Raw genomic sequence first — 23,097 nt, forward strand, 5'->3', positions numbered from 1 at the left:
ATGATACTATTAAGTGGAGGCGTCTACTTCATAGAAGTTGAGAAGAGATAAATGCAGACATATCCAGCCCTTGGGAACTCTGCTGTATGATGAATTATTTCCTTACACTTGTGGTGAACATTTGTACCTGTGATGTGCACAGGAGCGCAGAACCATATGTGACAAGTGCTTCCATGTGGACTGTATCTGTATGATACAGTGGTCACCAATTGGAGCCTTAGAAATCCAGTGGGAATGGTGCAGTGGTGGAGATGGGATGAACAGCTTCAAGGCATCATGTTTTTAATGTAACCAATTTGTTTCTGGCTGAAAATGCTACTTGTTGATGTGATGGGCATTATGATAAGATGGTGTTAATGGTTAGACCACAGCATTTCAAACAGATGCCTTGTGAGTCCTGAGGCTATTGTACATCTCTGATTATTTTGGTCTTTGTTGCTTCTCCTTCCCCTCTATGCCTCCACAAAGCATTCTCTGGAAGTGCTGAGGGAGCAAAACAGGGCAGCCCCATGTGGAAGATGCCCTCTCCAGGGCAGAAAGTCAGATTTGCTGAGATCTCTGACTCAGGTCACCTGCACTCATGCTTTTCATTGTGATTAAGAAGTCGCTTTTGTATATAAATGCACATTTGTGTAGTAATTATTTCTTATTGATAGCAGTGTTACCACACCTGTAAATTAGCATAACCAAATGGCGCAGCTACAGTGCTTTAGTCTAGTAAAATTTAGAGGGCATGTTTATTCTCAATAGGAATTGATCTAGGGAGACCCAGAGACTGGGGGCATAAAGGCTATTTGTAGAGGGGACAACACAGTAGCTTCAAGATACAGCAACATTAATGCATTAGGCTGCTGGCCTGTAGGGGATCATGCTTCCTGCAGTGATGCCCATAAGACCCTTGGAGTGCCAGAAAGTATAAGCAACACAGTGTTCCTGCCAGTATCACAAACGTGTCTTTGAGACAAGAGGGGCAGCAGAAAGATTAAATTTGTGTAGAATGTGAAAACTTGAGTTTGAGGTAACAGACACATTTACAGGTTAAGAAGGTAGATAGGCTGCACTGTGGTCAGTTGCTGCTAGATAATAGTTGTAGTGGGCCTGTGTTGTGGACTGTGAGAGGTTTAGTAGCATCCCAGGGCCCAGGAGATACCTGTAGCACTCCCTCCCTCAGTTGTAGCAACTGCAAATGTCTCCAGATATTGCCAGATGTACCAGGAGACCATGGTGGGAGCATGCAGTATCACTGCCTGTTGAGAACCTCTGGAATAAATAGGTAAATGCATACGAACACAAGGATCTCAGTCCTTCATTGAGAGAAGGTACCCAAAATGTAGACACCAGCAGAGCACATTGAAATAGGTTCTTTCACAGCATTGCGCACATGATAACCTGGAGATACCGTGGGAGCCTGAGGAGACAATGATCAGGCTGTGCCTGCTGGAATCAAGAAGGCTCAACTTCAAGATCTGGAGGAGACAAGTTTTAAATTGATCCTTGAAGGTAGAAGTAGGTAAGGAACTAGAATGGAAGGATCAGCATTAGGTGGGCTTTTAAATTTTTTCTGAGTAATGTGTATGCTATTTAAAAATTTGTCATTTTTCACAGATATATCTCACTTTGTTTCTAAGTAACAAGTATGTGCAAAAATGAATTTTTATTAGCTAGTTAATATAGTCAGTGGAGTATTATTTCCAGATTTCTACTTTTTATTCCTTTGTAGTAAGACGACAGTGGTTGCAGTGAAAATACTCTTAATTAAGCCATATTGTAGTTTCTGAGTTTAGTTGCCTGAATTTCATAAAGGATCTTCAGTGCACTGGGGGTGTTTGGTGGATAGTAGTGCTTTTCTTGCATTCATTTGACATTTTAAGGTGGTTGCCATTTAACATTTCGTGTTCTCAGGACTCTAAAGTATGAGTGATCACTGTAGCTATTTAGAAACTCAAGATATAAGCACATATGACTTAAGGATTTATGCACGTTCTGAAGAGATGCATATCACACAAATATAACTTGAGTTTTCTATGAAAGGACGGTGAGACTCCTGCCCCCCAAATCTGGCCTGAGCATGATGTCAGTTGAAAAGTCGGTAAAAGCTGACTGGGAATCATAGATGCCTACATGTCTGTCTTTATTTAAGTGGAAGCATGTGAATATGCAGTCATCTGCCAATAGTTTGCAGTCCAGCCCAGCCTTTGCTCTAAGGATGGCCCCAAGCCTGGAATCCCCCGGTGATCCCGGCACCATCCACACCCTGGGTGTACCCCTCCTGGCTTCCATTTTCCAGTTAACAAGGAAAGCTGCACAGACATCTGGCTGTGCATCTCTGTAGATTTATACCTCCCTTCTCTACCTTCCCAGTCTTGCTCCCCACACCTATCCTCAAGGCATTTGTAAAAAGTGATTCACACTTACCCTGTCTCTCATACATTCAGTGTTATTTTCGTTTTGAAAAAAGGCTGTGATGCTGTGTGCACTCGTACGTCATCTATCTGTAATTTATTTAAAGTTTTAGTTATAATAGTGAGGACAGTAACTGAAATGGGGCTGGGAGCAGACTTGGATCAACTTTGGGAGATGGTGTAGGCAGTGATGGGGACAGAGGTGCAGGTGAGGCTTAAAGTGCCACCTTCCAGCTGTGAGCTTACGTCCTTGTGCTTGGGTGTTTGTCCTTCAGTTTCTTCTCCAGTGCCACGTCATCCATCTGAGCTGCCTCAGGTTTGCTCCCTGATGCTGTGCACACACAAATCAGTGCCTGGAGAGAAACAGGCAGAAGCCTTTATAAGAACTAGTTGCCATTTGTCTTTTTATTGTTAGGCCTTCCGGTAATGTGAAGTCTACTAATTGCATGTGTGTCAGATTAACTTAGTTGTAAACTCTGCATTATGATGCTGTTAATCTCTTCAATGTAGGCAAAATGGGGATGATGGCTTTTGCTGCAAGCCCATCTTCTCTACCTATGTAAGTTGGCAGGGATATGGTACCATGTGACTTCTACTTCTCTGTCCACTTTACGTTTGGTATTCCTGCTCATTAAAAAGCCCAAAAAGACCCAGAGATATCATAGGAGTCCTCAAGAAGGAAAGTACACTATTCCAGGGAGTTATGGTGTCCATTACAGGCTCTGAACTTTCTTAAGTTCATTTATTTTATCCAGGAACTCATACTTACCAAGCTGTTTTTTAAGTTTCTTTCGTGAGTCACACACACTCCAAGCTAAGAGTCATGGCTGCAGAGGCCCCTGCCCTGATGGAGCTTGCCTGGTATTTGGGACACTGATAGCAAACAGAGGAACAAAAAAACAAAATACTTTGATGACAGTAACATATCCTGTGATAGAGATGAACAGGGTAACATGGGTTGGAGGAGATTCCACATTAGATGTGTGAAGAAGAGATGAATGAACTGAGGTTTGTAGAATGCGGCTGGAAGAGCCAGGAGAAGAGAGTTTCAGGTGGAGAGGCCAGCACATGCGAAGGCCCGGCACCCAGGAGCCTCAGGGAAAACACAGAGGCCAGGCCAGCATGGTAGACTGAGAGACCAACAGGGAGCTGAGGTCAGAGGTGTGTGTGGTGAGCACAGCCCGCAGTGCCTTGTAGGCCATTATGTTGTGGGAAATTAAGGAATCAGAGAGACCAAGCGGAGTGCAGGAAAGTGTTTATTTAAGGTGTCCATTGGCTTAACGGACATGTGTCCTGAAAGTCTGAGCCGAGAACAAAGAAAATTAGTTCCCTTTAAGCATCTTGAGGTGAGCACTATGTGAAGCAGAAAGCAGGCTTACAGAAGCGAGAACAAAGGCTGCTGTGACACTTTTGCAACATTTCTTACATCTCTGGGAAATCTTGGTTTGCAGCTTATGCTTACCTGTCTTGTGACCTTCCATCTGTGCACGGAAGAAAGAAACAGGATTTTACAGAGCCTATGAAATATGAGGAGGGTAGATATGGTTAATGTTTCTTCGGACAGGCAGTTAATGTTCTTTAACTTGGGGGGGTGCTACTTAAATTCGTTTTAGCCTTGGTTAATACAGCAGTTAATTCTATGAGCTATTATTATTTCTGTTACTAATACTATAATCTTTATTATTACTACTTATGCTACTATTCTGTTGTTTTCTTAGAAATTTCCTACTTCAGTAATACAAAGACAATGAGTATGAACTTGAAACCCTGCAGCAGCTTCCTACCACACGTTCCAGTGGCTGGATGCCAGGTGCAGGATAGACTGTGATCACTCCCATTTCCCAGGTGGGGAAATAACCTCACCTTCCATTAGCATAGCTCAGTGGAGTCAACAAGGGAAGAGGACAGATTCAGGACACTCTAAAGTGCAAAATATTATTGGACCTATATCCTGGCTACGGTAATGAAGGTGTGGCGTGTGACCATGGAGATGTGACTTATGGAGACCACAGGGTAGAAGAGGGATGAGGTGCCATGGATGGGTGGGTGGAGATCTCCACTGTGGGCATGCCACATTTAAGATGCTGGTTGAACCTCCAAGTGGCCAAGTCATGCAGGCCATGCAGGAATGAGTAAGGAGGTCTAGAGGTCAGGAGCTGGAGACATCTGGAATATAGTGCTGGGGAGTGGATGCGTTCACTGGGGAGACAGATGGTGGTGCAGTCAGCCAGGGCATTCAGAGGTCTGAAAGAAACCTTTTAGAACAAGCTCTCCAAAGTATTTCCAGAGTCATTTAATACCTCCTTGCATTTTTCATAGGCATTCAGAAGCTCTTAGGAGATAACAATATGGGGAACCTGGCCATCCAGAGACTTATGCAGAGAATATGCATTAATAACACCATCTTATTCTCACTGACTCCACCCTTTTTTAAAATAAGGGAGATGGGGCTTAGACTAAGAAGTGTTCTTAAATTCCATCCCCCCTCCTTTTTTTCTGACTTTGTAGTTTTCAAAGTACAGAGGTACTTTGAAATGGTAGAGAGAAATGATGTATACAGCTAAATTAGACCTGATTATCTGTTGTTTTTCTTAGACTTTTGAAGTTTTTGCTAACAATCACAGCATAGTTTTGAACATTATATAACAGTATAATGTGTTAATTTTTAAAGTGCATCTTATGGTTAACCTTGACTTAAGAATACCCAGCTCATTTCCCAACCACATAGATTAATACAAATTTAATGAACTGAAATGTGCCCTTCTGCTGCCACGTAGTTCAGTTGTTCCAGGGATGGAAGCTGGCTTGAGAATTTCTAAGTTTGATGAACATTCAGATGTTCCAGAAACTATCATGATTCTGAAACTTTTTGTTAGAAATGCCTTGACTGTACCAGGAAGTATATCATAACAACACTTTTGAATCTGAAAATAACTGAATCCTGTACATTTTTTATTTAAGAGTTTGAATCCAGCTTATAAGGAAAAAAAAGAAAGTGGATGCTATATATTTTTGGCTTGCCAGTTTGAAAACAAACTGGTTGATGCCCATTTTTGCTGTCATAATCATTTTGATCTTTGTAATTTTTTTTTTAACCAACAGAGGGGTCTTTGCAAGACATAGTGCCATTGAAGTGGCAAAGTACACATAACATAAAATTTACCATTTTAAGTATACAGTTTAGCGGCATTAAGAACAATTACCATCCACCACGAGAACTTCTTTATCTTTCCACAATGATTCTCCATTCCCTCTCTCCATGGCCTCCAGAAACCACCATTTTACTTTCTGTCTCTAGTTTTGACTAGTCTGGTGACTTCATATAAGTGTAATCATACATAAATTGTCCTTTTGTTTTGGGCTTATTTCACTTAGCGTAGTGTCCTTTAGGTTTACACACACTGTAGCCTTTGTCAGAATTTCATTCTTTTTAAAGACTGAATAATATGTCATTGTTTGTATCAGCAGCATTTTCTTTATCCACTTATTCGTTCACAGACGTGTGGGTTGCTTCCTCTTTTTGGCTATTGTGAATAATGGAGCTATGTACATTGAAGTGCAAGTGTCTGTTTGAGTCTCTGCTTCCAGTTCGTTTGGGTGTACCTAGCAGTGGACTTGCTGGGTCAGATGGTAATTCTGTTCACTTTTTGATGGCCTGCCATTTTGTTTTTCTGAAGGTTTAATTCTTTGTGAGATGTGATAAAAGTCGGGTTCAACCATGACTCCTGTGATCTGATGAAAAGGTTAACCTGCTGCAGCCTGCAGGCCAAATTTAGCCCTTGCTATTTCTGCACAGTTGGCATGCTAAGGATACTTCTAATATTTTTGGGTGGCTGAAAAAAACTGAGGGATAGTATGTCATGATCCATGAAAATAAAGTGAAATTTAGATTTTACTGTACATAGTTGAAATTTCATTGGAACATGGCTACACCCGTTGTCTATTCTTTATAGAATAGAAGTTGTATGGCCATGTATCAGGATTTGCTGTGACCCTTCAAGAACAAGTTTGTGGGGGTTGGCGTGGTGGCTTCATGCCTGTAATCCTAGCACTTTCAGAGGTCAAGGTGGGAGGATTGTTTTAGCTCTGGAGGTGAAGACCAGCCTGGGCAACATGATGAAATCCTATCTCTACTCACTTAAAAAAATTAGCCAGGTGTGGTTGTGTATGCCTGTAGTTCCAGCTACTCAAGAAGCTGAGGTGGGAGGATTGCTTGAGCTTGGCAGGTTAATGCTATAGTGAGCTGAAATTGTACCACTACATTTCACCCTGGGTAATGAAGTGAGATCATGTCTCAAAAAAAATCATTTGAGACACACCACATGTGTCAAATAAATAAATAAATAAATAATAAAAAAGCTTACTTATATATGTTGACTGCACTACCCAGCTGCATGGGTGTTTCCAAGGTTCTGAGTACATGCATCAAGCTGTCCACCTAGTTAATCACACAGTCCTACACATTACTTCTGTCGCTTTTTTGTATGTAAGCACCAACCCATTGCTTAAGCCCCCAGGAGGACGTTCTTCAGCAGGAGATGCAGAATGTAAAAACTCCAACCAAGTCTTTCATCTTGCCCATTTCAGGTACATTTTCTTCTCTATTTGCATTCCAAAACATAGCTTCCTATCATACCTTTTAAGGAACTGCCTATTCCCATTGACTAGGAGGTAAATATCTTTATAGTAAAGGAAACAAACTGACGAAAACTGTCAAAATCCCGTTACTTTTTTCAGACACTGTTTTTGGACAAGGTTTGTACCCAGTTAGAAGGCACAGTCTTCTATTTTTAATTTGTGATATTTCCATAAAATCATGTAGATCTTACACATCTAAGTGTCAGGTATTTTCAATTTTTATTTTTTTTTTCAAAGAGCTGTTCTCTGCACTGAGGGCTGATTGTGACTTGTTAAAAGTTAAATTCACATAGCATCCGTCTCCTCCATTAGCTTCTTTCATTAAAACAACATCTTCTTCAACATATCATTTAAGGGCAACAGTTTGTTCAGTATTTAATTTGTTGTCAGGAATATCAGCCCCAGAACTTCTTAATATATGTACCTAATGCTATTGCACATACCTATAATTTACATTTAACTTATTATTTTATTGAATTCATGCGTGTGATCTTAGGACCTGTGATAAATTTGAACAGGCACAATACAAATCAGGCTAAGTTTAAACCAGGAAGCTGACTTTAAGACTGTTTTTGTAGGAAATTGGGAATCGTGTTTTCTCTTTTGAAATTGTGTTTTAATTGTATTTGCATGAAGAAGAAGCTTGTTTCCTATTAAACTGGTAACGTGGGAACAGTAAAAAAGAGAAAGGTGGGATTTGGGAAATATGACATGAAGATGATGTTAAAAAAAGGATGCATGTAATTAAATATGGCAAGAACAGTGCTACTTAAATGTGAAAGCTGCTAACATATTTTAATGTTCTGTTTACAAACACAGGAAACTAAGAATTTTAACATATGCTAGAGCTCAGTCTAATCTGAATTCTTTTTTTCATCTGACCTTTTTATTTTTTCTTTCTCAAACACACTAACTGATTTAAAAAAATCTGTTTAAGAACCAAGTAATCTGTTTCCATTTAACAAGGCTACAGATAAATGTTATATTCCATTTGAAATGACAGCTTCACTCACTTTATAGTTTTTGATATATGACTATTTTAGTTTCCTGTTAAAGAAACAGGTTAAATTCGTCCTTTTGGGAGCCACTGATTAAAATGTTTGCAAGTTCATTATGGTTTTAAAATTTGTATTTGTTTAGTTGTGGTAGAAATTCACAAAAATATGTTTCTGTGTGTATGTGTCTGTAGGGTCTCACTTTGTCACCCTGGCTGGAGTGCTGTGGTGTAATGTCAGCTCCCTGTAACCTCTGCCTTCCAGATTCAAGTGACCTTCCCGCCTCAGTCTCCGAAGTAGCTGGGGACCACAGGCCCACACCACCATGCCTAATTTTTTGGATTTTTTGTAGAGATGGGGTTTTGCTGTGTTTTGCAGGCTGGCTTCGAACTCCTGGGCTCAAGTGATCCATCTGCCTCAGCGTCCCAGGGTGCTGGAATTATATGCGTGAGCCACCATTCCTGGCCTATGTTTGCGTTTAAGTTCTGAGAATATTAATAGAGCAAAGGAAACATACCAATATTCCAGTGACCAGTGTGTGCAGCTATTCCCACTGTGTGATTATACTGTTTTTGACAAGCCTACATGTATGGCTTTACCTATATTTGAATATGTGAATTCATACAGTGTAACTGTACAGCACTGTGCTCGCTTTAGTGACACAGAGAGGTTAAGTTATTGACTAGGGGACCCATAATCCTCAGCAAGAAATCCTGAGATTTAGCCAAGGACAGCCTCACTCCAGGATCATGCTGCTGCTTAGAGTTTGCTTGGATTGTTAGAGTGTAATTTCTGGAAAACAAGGCCATGCTGGAATCTAGAGGAGAGAAAAATGACTCACATTGGGTGTGAGTACAGTGTGGTTGAGATGTGCAAACAAGATATAGGTAAGATAAAAGAAAATGCAAACTAGTAGAAGAATGAATTGGGCTTTTGTTTGTTCTTATTTTTTTGTTTTAAGATAGGTCATGTGGTATAACAGTAAGCTGATGGAACTTAGGGTCACACCACCTGGGATCATTCTTGGATTCTGACCTCCCTCACCATGTATCCAGAGGCCAGCTTGTCTTTGAGGTATCTAGGGACAGTGATGCAATGGAGTTCAGGGTGTTAGTGAACACTAAACTTACGTAACGTGAAGCAAGACACACATGCTGCATGTGTGTCTTTGTACCATGACATACTTGGACATACATATTCCTGATCTGGTAAGAATTGATTCTGTATGTTTTTTGTGACCTCTGCATTCCATGCCCAGACTCTGAAGTCAAAGGGGACAATCAGAGCCCTTAGTAGGTGGGAAATTCTGATCACCAGTCAGCACAAATATTTGACTGTTGGAAATTTTTTAAATGGTGAGCTCTCTTTTTCTCTTTTGAGATTTGGTAGCCCTTTCTGATAGTAGACACAGAAGTCTTTTTGACAGATTGACAGAGGTGATGCGAGGCCCTGCACTGGCTGTCACTTCATGCAGTGCACTGTCCTTCCATGGCCTGTTCTGTTAGTTTACAGAGGTCAGTAATACCTGCCCATCTCAGAGGGTTTACATCCAAGCGTTTCATTGTGGTAGAAGTGGTTTTTAATGAAACAGTAGATTTCTTGGTTTTGCTTCAAGTGAAATGTCTGAAGTGTTTGCTTTCCCAGTGATTTTATGCTATAAACTGCTTTTTTGTGGCCATGGCCCACGAGCATAAAGCAGTGTCATTGCTGTTCAGGCAAATAAAAGCCAGGTAAAAGAAAACATCACTGTTTAGCCATCTTACCAGAGAGAGCCAAACTGCCTATCTTCCTGGGCTCTGGTTTTTAGGGGATCACATGTCACCCACACCTGAAATCTAGTTATCAGTGTTGCGTAACAAGAAAGGCCACTGAGGAATCAGAATTCTTACAAGGGTGGCAATGCTTATTTTATAAATTGAAAAATACTCCTAATCAGCAGTTGTGGTTACATGAAATTAGGCCTGATGTAAGTCTCAACGCTTTAAAAAAGCACTGTATGTATTTAACTATGATTTACAGTCATTTATATTAAGAATAGTTGCTAGTTTCCAGTAGTTGTAATGCAATTAGGGAAGCTTTTACATATCAAAGGCAGGAGCCACCAATACAGAACAGATTTTAATAAGAATTAGGGTATCTGGGAATTACATGGGAGGAAAATTAACTGAATTCCACAGGTAAAAACTGAAATTCATTTATTCCTCCAACCATGCACTCTGTTGCTTTCTTGGTGAGAGGAATGACTGACCTGTTTGGTCTTCATGGAGCTTGGTCTTCTCATCTATAAATAAGATAGTAAGTGTTGATCTAAGAATATATGAGTCTAAATTTTACATAGTGGGAAACATGCATACATGAGCAAAAAGCAGAACCCTGTGATGACTCACTCTTGTTCCAGCTACAATTTTGTAGACACCATGGACTTACTGTAGGAAAGGAAGTATCTTAGAAAATCCTAAAATTGGCTGGGCGTGGTGGCTCATGCCTGTAATCCCAGCACTTTGAGAGGCCGAGGTGGGCAGATCACCTGAGGTTAGGAGTTTGAGGCCAACCTGACTGACATGTAGAAACCCTGTTTCTACTGAAAATACAGAATTAGTCAGGCATGGTGGTGCATGCCTGTAATCCTAGGTACTCGAGAGACTGAGGCAGGAGAATGGCTTGAACCCAGGAGGTGGAGGTTGCAGTGAGCTGCGATTGCGCTATTGTACTCTAGCCTGGGCAACAAGAGCAAAACACCAGTCTCAAAAAAAAACCAACAACAGAAAGAAAATCCTAAAATTAATGGAGCATGGTGGTTTGAAGGTACAGTCCAAGTGACTCCATAAATTTCAGACCATCTAAAAGGGCTAAAGATTAATAAAACGAAGGGCTTAGAGTGATTTGTGATGGGTACTTTCTGTATGTGCAATTTATGTTCAGATGTCCATTATGTCCATATATGTCAATTATATTAATTGCGTTGTGTAATTGCAAATTACATCCATGTTTCAAAGACTTCCCCAATAATTGTGTTTCAGTTTCCCAATTACTTTTTATTCTTGTTGTCCTGCTTCAATCTAAATTAGTTTGAACTGAATTGCTTTGGTCTAAAATGATGAAAGCACTCAAGATGAAGGCAGACCTTGGAGTTCAGATTCTACTACTTGTTAGCTGTGAAACCAGTCTACACTGTTCACTTACACTCTTAAGAAAGCAGCCTTTTATCTACAAAATGAAAACAAATGGGACTGATGTGATGGTTAAGTTATTTAATGGACATAATAAACACTTTCTTGAAAAAATGAGAATGTGAAAAAATTATTGAGTATAGATGAGGCATAACCATCTAGCTGTTCAAGAATTATAGCATTAAAACAGTTGATATGGCTGGGCATGGTGACTCATGCTTACAATCCCAGCACTTTGGGAAGCTGAGGCAGGTGAATCAATTGAGGTCAGGAATTCAAGACCAGCCTGGCCAGCATGGTGAAACCCTGTCTTTGCTAATAATACAAAAATTAACTGGGAGTGGTAGTGGGTGCCTGTAATCCCAGCTACTCCGGAGACTGGAGCAGGAGACTCACTTGAGCCCAGATGGTGGAGGTTGCAGTGAGCAGAGATCGCGCCACTGCACACTCCAGCCTGGGTCATAGAGTAACACTGTGTCTCAAAAAAAAAAAAAAAGAATCACTATGTAGTTCTCACGACTTAATTAAAATATTATAGTTAGGATGTTTTGTTTGTGTTAAAACTAAGAATGCACCTGTACAGAACTTGTGGAAGAAGCTTGGAACAGAGGCTGCATGTGCATTAAGACTGAGAGGACTTGGAAAGAGTTAGAAGACTTTTTTTACTTTTACATCAAGGTTTCTTAACTGTGGCACTGTAGACATGTAGGGCTGGAGAACTCTTTGTGGTGGGGCCGTTTTGTGCACCAGGGGAGGTCCAGCAGCATCTCTGGGCATTCCTTCCTGGATGCCAGCAACACCCTCACCATATGATGACCACCAAAAGTGTCTCCAGACATTGTCCACTGTCCCCTTGGAGGGCAGCATGACGCCAATTGAGAACCACATAAAGTTTCCGCAGTGAAAATGCATTACTTCTCTAATTTTAATAGCCACTTAAAAAATTACAGATGTCATTTTTAAACCAACAAGATTAGTCTGTCCAGTTTTACATATTGAAGAGTTGGATGTTTTTATGAGGCCTTTTGTACTTGGTGTTCTGAAAGCTTAACAAAAAGTGATGTTACATGACTGTCCCAATGACTCCTGGCAGCAGCTATGAAAGCATCCCAGGAACCAAAAGCCAGCCTGATGTTGCCCTCATGTACCTGTGACTCTTTCAGTGTGGCCATTCTAAGTAACCAAGCACTTTTGTGTGGTGCTTCTGGGATAAAGCACTCTGCATGTTAGTTGATGATATCAGTAGGTTATGTATTCTGATTTAGTAATGTATTATGAGTGCACAGCTTAATCAGTTGAATATGTTTTAGCTCCAAGGCAGGGATCAGCAAACTACTGCACATAAGCCAACTGGCCTGCAGGTTGTTTTTGTAGATAGTTTTATTACAACACACACACATCTGTTTACAGATTGCCAGTGGTTTCCAGGTGGAGTTAAATATGACGACATAGACAGTGAGGGTTAAGGCTGAGGAGGTTGCAGATGGAGATGAGGAACTTACTGGGACCTGGAGCAAAGGTCAGTTTTGTTATGCATCAGCAAGGAGGTTGGAGGCCTTGTGCTTCTGTCCTAGGGATCTGTGGAACTTTGAACTTAAGAGTGATGATTTTAGAGTATCAGGTGGAAAAAATTTGTCAGTAGCAAAGCATACAAGATGTGGTCTGTCTGCTTCTAAAAGGCTATGCTCATATGCATAAGCAAAAAACTACTTGAAACTGGAACGTATATTTTGAAAGGAAGGAGAATGTAAAAAGTTTGAAAATTTGCAGCCATGCCATGTGGTAAAAAAGAAAAGACTATTTTCTAGGGAGGAATTCAGGCATGCTGCAGAAATTTGAATAACTAAAAGGAAGAGAAGGGCTGATAACCAAGACAATGGGGAAAATTCTATTAATAGGTACAGTCCAAGTAACTGCATAAATTTCAGATGAATTAAAAGTTTTAAAGATTAATAAAATGAAGAGCTTGCAATGATTTGTGATGGGTACATTGTGTATAGCATATTGTTTATAAGACTTTCTCAATAATTGTGTTTCAGTTGCCTAATTTCTGTTTATTCTCATTGTGCAGAAGTAAGTTACTACCGGCTCCAATACAAATTAGTGTAAATTGTGAATTGCTTTGATCTAACATGAAAAGAGCACTCGACATGAAGCTCCTCAAAGCATTTCAGATACCCTCATGACAGCCCCTCCTATTATATACCTAATCCTAGGAGGGAAAAATGATCTCCTGGGCCAGGCCCAAGGCCTTGCTGCCCTGCACAACCTCAGGACGCTGCTTCATGCATGCCAGCTGCTCTGGTTTTGACTCCAGCTGGACCCTTGGCTCAGAAGACCCTGGTACAGCTCAGGACACTGCTTCAGAAGCTTCAGGCTGTAAGCCTGTGGCTTCTACATGATGTTAAGCCTGCAGGTGCATTGAGCATAAGAGTTGAAGCTTGGTAGCCTCTGCCTAGATTCAGAGGATATACAGAAAAAGCCTGGATGTCCAGACATAAGCCTGCTGCAGGACCAGAACCGTCGTGGAGAACTTCTGCTAGGGCATTGCAAAGAGCAAATGTGGGATTGGAGCCCTGACACAGAGTCCTCACTGGAGCACTGCCTAGTGGAGCTGTGTTAGATACAGTTGGGTTCCCTCTTCAAACAGCTTATCCAGTTTCCCCGTTCTCTGTCCTATAATTCCAAATAACCCCTTTCCTGTGCCCCAGTTTGTCTGAATATGCCTAGGTATGCCTGAACTTGCTGCAACCCCAGCCTGCATTCCTTTCCTTATTAGGGAATAGGTTACCTTCCTAGTTCCTCCGTAATTGACCTTCCTTCTCTCTCTCCTCACCTCCCTTCTCTCTCATCTCACCTCCCTTACCTTATCTAAGAAAGTTTAAATGTTTAGCCAGTTGGGACTAGTTTAGACTGTGTGGTCCAACCCTGGCCAACAGGGGGAAAGACACAGAAGCACAAGCTGCATTAGAGATAATAAAACCCTTGCTTTCCTTTGTTCTGTGTGCTTCTGCCATTGCTCCATATGCGAGATGCACACTTCTGCAGAAGTGAATTTTCTTTGTTGACACATTTTGTCTGAGTGCTTGTTTTCTTTGCGTTTCCAAGCTCTTATTTCCAACAAGCTATGAGAAGAGGTACGCCATCCTCCAGACCCCAGAATGGCAGGCATTCAACACCAGCTGGTGAGAGCAACTGCAGGGTCTTTACCTTGCAGAGACAGGAGTGGAGCTGCCCATGGCCTTGGTAACCTGCTCCTTGTGCCACTGCACCCAGGATATGAGACAGGGAGTCAAAGGAGATTCTTGGAGAATCTCCTTAAAATCTAATGATTCCTTACTGGGTTTTGGACTCACATGGGGCCTGTAGGCCCTTTCTTTTGGCCAATTTCTCCCTTTTGGAAGAGGGATGCCTATATTCACCTAATGCCTATTTTCCCATTTTATCCGGGAAGTAACTAATTTGGTTTTGATTTTCCAGGCTCATAGGCAGAGGGACTTGCCTTGTGTCAGATGACACTTTGGATCTTTGAGTTAATGCTGGAATGAGTTGACTTTGGAAGACTATTGGGAAGCCATAATTGTATGTTACAGTGTGAAAAGGGAGGGGCCAGGTGTGGAATGATAGAATTTGAATGTGTGTCCCTGTCCAAATCTTGCATTGAATTGTAATCCCCAATTTTGGAGGTGGGGCCTGGTGGGTAATGATTGGATCATGGGGGTAACTTCTCATAGTTTAACAACATCTCTGGTGGTACTGTATACTGAGTGAATTCTGATGTGATCTGATTGTTTGAAAGTGTGTAGCACTTTCCATGCTCTCTTTCTCCCTCCTGCTTTTCCCATGTGATATGTGCCTGGTTCCACTTCACCTTCCACCATGGTTGTCAAGTTTTGTGAGTCCTCCCCAGAAGCAGAAGCTGTTATGCTTCCTTACAGCCTACAGAGCCTTCAGCCAATTAATTTTTTTTTTTAATAAATTACCCAGTCTCAGGTGTTTCCTTATAGCAATGCTCCTTAGAATGGAAAAGTAAAACATAGGACTACAATTTTTATCATTTAACAAGGCAGACTGTTTTTGAAGGAAAAATATTTTAGGTTGTTTCTTGCTTTTAATTTATAGTTTTCTAGTTCACTTATGGAAGATATGCTTATTTTTAAAGAACATTAAAGTTTAGGCCTTTAGAATTTGTTCGTTAAATAGTTACTGATTATTAAAAAAATACAAAACATGTTTTATTTGTCATGGTTGTAACAGGCAAAGGGAAGGGGTGGGCAACTCTCAGGAGCACATAGAAACAGTGGCAAAAAATTACTCTTCTAGATAAAGCATATTCCAGAAGTGAATGTAAGAAAAAGCTGAAATGGTAACATACGAGGAAATAATGAAAGCATTATGACTTGGTAACATACAAGGAAATAATGAATGCATTGTGACTTTTTACCTCCGCATACCCATTTTCTTATAGTTCGTTGAGGAGAAAGAGAAATGAGGATGCTGACCTGATTTTCATTCCCAGTGGAAAAGGCTCCTGCAGAACTGCCCTGCCTTTTGACACTATTATGGTATTAAAAGTTCCCTGAAATTTTATAAGTCTTTACTATCTTGGCACACTTGCATTCATTTTAGTCAAGTACTGTCACCTTTAGATTTCAGGCTTGCAGAGTCTTTTAAAAACACACATTGGAGAACACATAGTCTTCTAACAGTAAAATCTTGGCTTATTAGAATGTTTAGTGACTGGGGTATTCAGAGTCAGTTAGAAAAGTGTCTTTAGAATTTCAGCATATGGAGATGTCTTTCATAGAGAAACTTGGGGGAGTCAGGCAAACCCTGGCATGTTGAGCATGGAGTGTCCTCATCTGCATGGGCACTTAGACACCTGGACAAATCAATCAGCAGTGAGGCAGGATGGAGGAGTTCACAGAATACATGCTGCCCACTACCCAGAGCTGTGAGCAAATCATGAGTACTGACTGAGCATTTATTGTGCGGATGTGCACATGGTTTCTGTGCCCTGGGATGTGGCAGTGAAGATGAGGTGGGAGGTTGAAGGGGTGGCCTGCCCCTCCACACCTGTGTACGTTTCTCGTTAGGTTCAATGAGAGACTTGAGAAAAGAAATGAGACACAGAGACAAAGTATAGAGAAAGAAAAAGTGGGCCCAGGGGAGCCGCGCTCAGCGTATAGAGGACCCACGCTGGCACCGGTCTCTGAGTTCCCTCAGTATTTACTGATCATTATCTTTACCATCTTAGAAAAAGGGAAGTGGCAGGATAATGGAATTATTGTAGTGAGAAGGTCAGCAGTAACACATATGAATAAAGATCTATGTGACATGAATAAGTTTAAGGAAAAGTGCTGTGCCTTGATATGCATATGCAAACATCTCCATAAACGTTTTTAGTGCATAAAGAGCAGCATTACTGCTAGCACGTCCCGCCTTTCACCCTAAGGCGGTTTTCTCCCAACTTAGTACATGGAAGATAGTCTGGTTTTACACCGAGATGTTCCATTGCCCAGGGACACGCAGGAGACAGATGCTTTTCTCTATCTCCACTGCCACGAGGCCTTCTTTCCTCCTATACTAGTCCTCCTCAGCACAGACCCTTCACAGGTGTCAGGCTGGGGGACGATCCGCTCTTTCTCTTCCTACGAGGCCATAGTTCAGACTATCACATGGGGAGAAACCTTGGACATTACCTAGCTTTCCTAGGCAGAGGTCCCTGCGACCTTTGGCAGTGTGCGACCTTTGGCAGTGTGCGTGTACCTGGGTACTTGAGATTAAGAGAATGGTGATGACTTCACCAGCATACTGCCTTCAGGCACTTGTTTAACAAAGCACACCCTGCACAGCCCAAAATCCGTTAAACCCTGAGTCACCACAGCACATGTCTCTTGCAAGGAGAAGGTTGGGGTTAGGGTCACAGATTAACAGCATCTCAAATACGGAACAAAATGGAGTCTCTTATGTCTACTTATTTCTATATAGACACAGTAACAGTCTGATCTCTCTTTCTTTTCCCCACAACTGAAGCTTCAGTTTCCTGGGCTCAAACAATCATCCCACCTCAGCCTCCAGAATAGCTGGGACCACAGACATCTGCTACCACATGTGGAATTTATTATTATTATTATTATTATTATTTATTTTGTAGAGAAAGGGTTTTGCTTAGAGAGCCCCTTCAGAACCTTTCCACGTTCAATGTGGAGGAACTGTCACTATGCATGTGTGGTGGCACGTCACGCCAAGAGGGGAGGACCACTGGAAAATTAGAATCCCTTTTGTATTTGTCACATAAGCAGCATTTGGTTGTAAAAATAAAGGGCATATAGCATTTCTTAAAATCATTTGCATTTCACCCAAATATTTGGCCATATGTAAACTTTCTTGCCATGGCTGTTTTTTGATAATGTTTCTAATTGTGTACTAATAATTTCTAATAATAATAATGGGAAAATCAGTAATGAACAGGTGTTGGAAGGTCTGATTTCTCATTTTAATTTATTGTTTCTAGCAATGAATTATTGTTGACATGTTGCATAACCAGAAGAATGTTATTAAATAAGTCATAATTCTCCTTTTTGGTGTTGATGACACCCAGATGATAATTACACTTAATGAGTTTAACAACACATATAAAAGATAATCTAAAATTTCAGGACCCTATTACATGGGTTACCATCTGTTTTGGACCAAAGATTAAGAATTGGATTCCAAGCTTTTTTCTGAACAGCTTGTAATAAAACCTGTTTGTGAATTAATTAATTCTTGAACTATTGTGGGTTTTAATGTTTTAATTTACAAGCAATTTGGAATTTATGACATCTGCTAATATTTTGATACTTCATGCTATTTACCAATGTTGTCATGAGGCTGTTTTTCCCCCTGGTAATTTACAACCTAATTTTGAAAATAGTAAGTTGGTCTCTACCAGTTCACTCTAAGGAGAATTGCCCTGTTTCATCTCCACTGCAGATTTTTTTTTCCATAATTAAAAGTATCTTTGTTTTATAAACAAAATTAAGCGCCTTTGTGCCTGCTTCCCTGGTGCCCTTTCATTTCTTTTCACAGAGTTACAGATGAATTTACTTTCACTCTCATTATTTTACCTAAGCGGTTGGTTTTTTTTTTTTGAGATGGAGTCTTGCTCTGTCGCCCAGGCTGGAGTGCGGTGGCCGGATCTCAGCTCACTGCAAGCTCCGCCTCCTGGATTCACCCCATTCTGCCTCAGCCTCTCCAGTAGCTGGGACTACAGGTGCCCGCCACCAGGCCCGGCTAGTTTCTCGTATTTTTTTGTAGAGATGAGGTTTCACCGTGTTAGCCAGGATAGAAGTGGTTGGTTTTTTACTAATTGTCCTGGTTATTATTTTTGGTTGGTTTTTGTTTTTGTTTTTCAGTGTACTGTAATGCAATTGAGGGTCCTCTGAACTTGATTGTAGAACTTTTAAAAAAATCTCCTTTATTTAAACATCATAACTATAAACATGACCCAGTGGGAATAATTTACTTGCAGTTCCTGAAAGTACTTCATGAGGTTCCATGTAAGTCCACTAATAACAAAAATCACTCATAGCGTCACTGGTGGATTCAAGTATATTAAACCTGGCACCTTTTTATTATCACTTAAGACTATTTAGAGAAAATGGTGAGCATATTTAATTGTCTTAGTTCTTGATTTTGTAGATGATAGAGGGTAATTTAAACTACCTAGGAGGCTGACTGGGCAAGGTGGCTCATGGCTGTAATCCCAGCACTTTGGGAGGCTGACGTGGGTGGATCACTTGAGCCTGGGATTTTGAGGCCCTGGCTAACACGGTGAAACCCCATCTCTACCAGAAATAGAAAAATTAGCCAGGCGTGGTGGTGGTGCCTGTAATCCCAGCTACTCAGGAAGCTGAGGCAGGAGAATCGCTTGAACCTGGGAGGTGGAGGTTGCAGTGAGACATCACCACTGCTGTCCAGCCTGGTTGACAGAGTAAGACTGTCTCAAGGAAAAAAAACAAAAAAGAAAAACTCTCTAGGAGGCTGGATTCATTCACAATCAAATAAATTTTATAAAAATTAGGTCAGTATCATTAAATAGTTGATGGGTATTTATAGTGACTGAAAAATAAAAACAATTTTTGATACAAAGGATTATCGTTTTATGAGATATAAATCTGGCTTACTGCCAGGCGCGGTGGCTCATGCCTGTAATCCCAGCACTTTGGGAGGCCCAGGCGGGCAGATCACAAGGTCAGGAGATCGAGACCATCCTGGCTAACAGGATGAAACACCGTCTCTACTAAAAATACAAAAAATTAGCTGGGCGTGGTGGCGGGCGCCTGTAGTCCCAGCTACTCGGGAGGCTGAGGCAGGAGAATGGCGGGAACCCGGGAGGCGGAGCTTGCAGTGAACCGAGAGCATGCCACTGCACTCCAGCCTGGGCAGCAGAGCAAGACTCCATCTCAAAGGAAAAAAAAAAAAAAATCTGGCTTACTGAAAAATCAGTGCAAATGGAACCCTTGTGAAATACAAATGTATAAGAACAGTAAATGAGAAGTTGAGATGTCAGTTGGTGCCTTTGTTTTCCTTTATTTTAGAAGAGCTGAAAGACAAAGATTCTGTTACTGGAAAGCTAGGCTGAACAGTGGGGAACATTTCGCAACAGCATGGTATCTTCTCCTAGTGGTGTGTACAGTTTCATGTATCAGTTGCATAATGCAGTGTTTCAAACACAGCAATAAGGGAATAAGGTTCAAGGAATCTTAATTTATCTTTAAACTTTATTTAATTTAAAATTAATTTAAATATTTATATAATAGCAGTAGCAATAGCTGAGCTAATGTTATCTATTTTGAGACTTTTCTTTCAGAACTTCTGCAGGCATAATAATGCCTGACTGTTCATTTTAATTTCTTCTTTTTTTTTTACTTTGCAAATAAAACCCTACAATCTGTGCTATGGACTAACACAGGAATTAAGAACTGATAACGTGTTAAGTATGAATTAGGATGAAAAATAAACCTAAAGGAATGGGAAGGGTGGGTGAGAGGTAAAAACACCCTAAGGATTTTTAAGTCTTTTGTTTTAAACCTTTCCCTTTCTCCCTGGGCTGGTCCCCACAGACGGCGTGCCATTTCTATGACTGGACGCTGAGAAGCCTGCTGGTCCACAGGTTTACATATGAAGTTACCATAAAGGTAAGCAGCCCAGCATGCCATTGGATCCTTGTCCTTGTACCTGAAATGTATTTCAGGAACAGAACTGCATTTTGCCAAAACAGAATCCCTTCTGTTTTAAATGATGTTTTCCGGGAAAGTGGCACATCTTTCTCCTTCCTGAAATTGAAGGCATTAGAGAGAACATTATTAAATCCTTATGAGCTGCAAAGTCAATTCCAAATGAGGAATTTGCCTTTTTACTGCCTTCCAAGAGTTTTGGATCCTAAATGATCAATACCAAACTTTTCTGGGTCTTACCAGTTAAGGATAACTATACCTTCTAAAATCAATCTCTCTTGTGAACATTGTAATTATGCAGACTAGTTCATTGTAATTGGGCACACGAGTGCAGATTTTATGTGGCTCCTTTATCTTCATTTTATGCCCTATTAGTTTTTTAATATGATTTGCGTCTGTCTGCATTGATTTGCTAGTTAACTGCGAAACTTACCAGAAAATCATGCAGATTACTGTGTGTAAATCTGGTGAGATGCTGAGGTTTCCTGACTAGCAAACCAAACAGTTATATATGCCCAAGTGTCAAAAGTTGAAACCAATACCCAAGCTAAAACTAAGACCTGCACCCCAAAAGTTCTGTAAAAGTTTTCCTATTACCTTTTGGTACATGGGATTAGAGTTTTATTTTATTTAGTTGCTACTTAATTTTCTGGTTCTTTCTCTGATGCGTTTTTAGTTAAAAAAAAAAAAAAACTATAGAAATTTGGTAACTTTAAAGCATAGGGATGGAATTGTGAGGGAGATTTTTGCTTTACTGTTTTGAGGAACCAACTAGAACTAAAATGTAGACTTAAATGTAACTAAAATAGGAAGCTTACTTTGAGGTACTTTTGTTTAAAGCCAGATGTACATGTAACAAGTTAAACATGTACAGATATTTCAGTGTTATTTGACTTAAATATTTGAAAGGTGTCATTTGTTAATAAAAACAAAACTTGTAATGTATTAGTGAATTTGAATTTTCTGATTGGCTCTTTCACTCAGTATAATGTTTTCGAGGTTCATGTGCATTGTGGCCTGCATCATTCCTTTTTATATTAGAATAATATCTTGTTGTTTGCATAGATCATGAACAGAACATATTTTATCCATGCATCATTTGATGGAAATTGGGGTTGTATTTCCCTTTGGGCTATTGTGAAAAAGATGTCATGAATACACATATACGAGTTTTTTGTGGACTTATGTTTCATTTCTCTGTGGCATTTACTTAGAAGTGGGTCATTTGGTACCTCTGTTGAACATTTTGAGGAACTATTGTTATGTTCCTCAAAACATAAAGTCGTCAAAGTGGCTGTTATGTCAGTCAGTATGTTTTGAAACGCCATTGAACCATATTCTAAATGTCAGAGGGATGATGGGAGAGGGGACCTTTCTCTCATCAGTGTTTTGAGTAGGTATTATTTTAGTCTTTGGGAACATAAGCTTCAGTTTAATTGAGTCTAGCATACATTGAATTTCTCCTGTGTGTGAGGGATCTGTGTTTGGCCTTATAAATGACTAAGTGTTTTTGTGGCCTTTGATACCTTAGGCGGTTTATAAATGCAGGTGGTAATTTGGGATTATCCTGAAAAAGGGCACTCTGTTGCTATTGTTCATCACTAAGGCTGGGAGTAACCTGTCTAACATACTGTTTCTGCCGGTGTTAGGTACTGCAGCTCAGAAAGTGAAGGCTCATAATTGTTTCCTTGAGGGGGTGTGTGGTTTCAACACATGTCCTCCTTTCAAAGGCATCCATAACAGACATTGGTAATTATGTTTGCTTGAATCTTGATGAGATTATGAGGAATGTTCACATTAGGGGGCGTTCAATGTTGAGGTTCTTGTAAAGGTAAACTGAGGCTGGAGCCGAACCGGGAACGAAGACACAAGGCAAATGGCAGTGAGAATAGCCTTTATTAGGACTCGCCGGTGAGGGTCCTCGGTCCAAAGGCGTGGGCTGAGGAAGTCGCGCTGAGGGAGGAGGGTAGGGGCTTCTTATAGCCTGAGAGGTAGGGAAGCTGGTTGTGCAAACAGGGCCTGGGGGGTCTTGAAACTACTAGGGCAGGAGTTGAGTATGGGTCATGAGGAAGAGGTCTTTGGAAACTGTTAACCAAAACTGCTGTTTACGAACTTGTGGAATGCAGGTGAGCTGCAGGTCATGGGGGAGTGTGGTTGCCCAGCCGGAACCTCTAACGTATGCAAGTCTGCGGGTGTGTACAAGGGTGAAGGGAGTCTTTAACAAAAGGCCTGCTATGCCGGGTAACGCCGCCATGTTGGGTCTAGATTCCTGCCTAACAGTTTTTAGGCAGGAAGATTCCATACTGAGAAGGGACTAGGCAGTTGTTCTCTGATGTAGAGGTGGGAAAATCTGTCCTACAGCAGTAAGGACTGAGACCAGCTTAGCAAATGTGGTCTGTGATGGGCCTGAGAGTAAGGGGCTTACGGTTCATGGGCCAGGTAGTTGTAGCTGCTTTACTCTGCCATTGCATTACAAAGGCCCTACGGAGGTGAATGAATGTGGCTGAGTTCCAAGAAAACTTTTATTTATAGATGTTGATACTGGGTTGCAGTTTGCTGACCTTGACCTAGAGCAACACACTGGTTTATTTTCTTTTTATGGCTTTTTATTTTATTTATTTATTTTTTATTTTGTTTTTTATTTTTTATTTAAATTCTAGGGTACATG

The 23,097-nt window shown here is 40.7% G+C and overlaps 1 protein-coding gene across 4 annotated transcripts in view; it reads left to right on the plus strand.

The window, feature by feature from the left end:
- The window catches only part of LOC139355401 (transducin beta like 1 Y-linked), a 221,549-nt gene that overhangs the window by 121,193 nt on the left and 77,259 nt on the right, over nucleotides 1-23,097 (plus strand). For all 4 annotated transcript variants that reach the window (XR_011618579.1, XM_071089493.1, XM_071089495.1 and 1 more), the window contains exon 2: nucleotides 20,316-20,390. The gene's annotated coding sequence lies outside the window, so the exon portion shown is untranslated. The remainder of the gene's footprint in view (nucleotides 1-20,315; nucleotides 20,391-23,097) is intronic.

This window comes from Macaca nemestrina, chromosome Y (assembly GCF_043159975.1).
Source record: "Macaca nemestrina isolate mMacNem1 chromosome Y, mMacNem.hap1, whole genome shotgun sequence".
Lineage (NCBI taxonomy): Eukaryota > Metazoa > Chordata > Mammalia > Primates > Cercopithecidae > Macaca > Macaca nemestrina.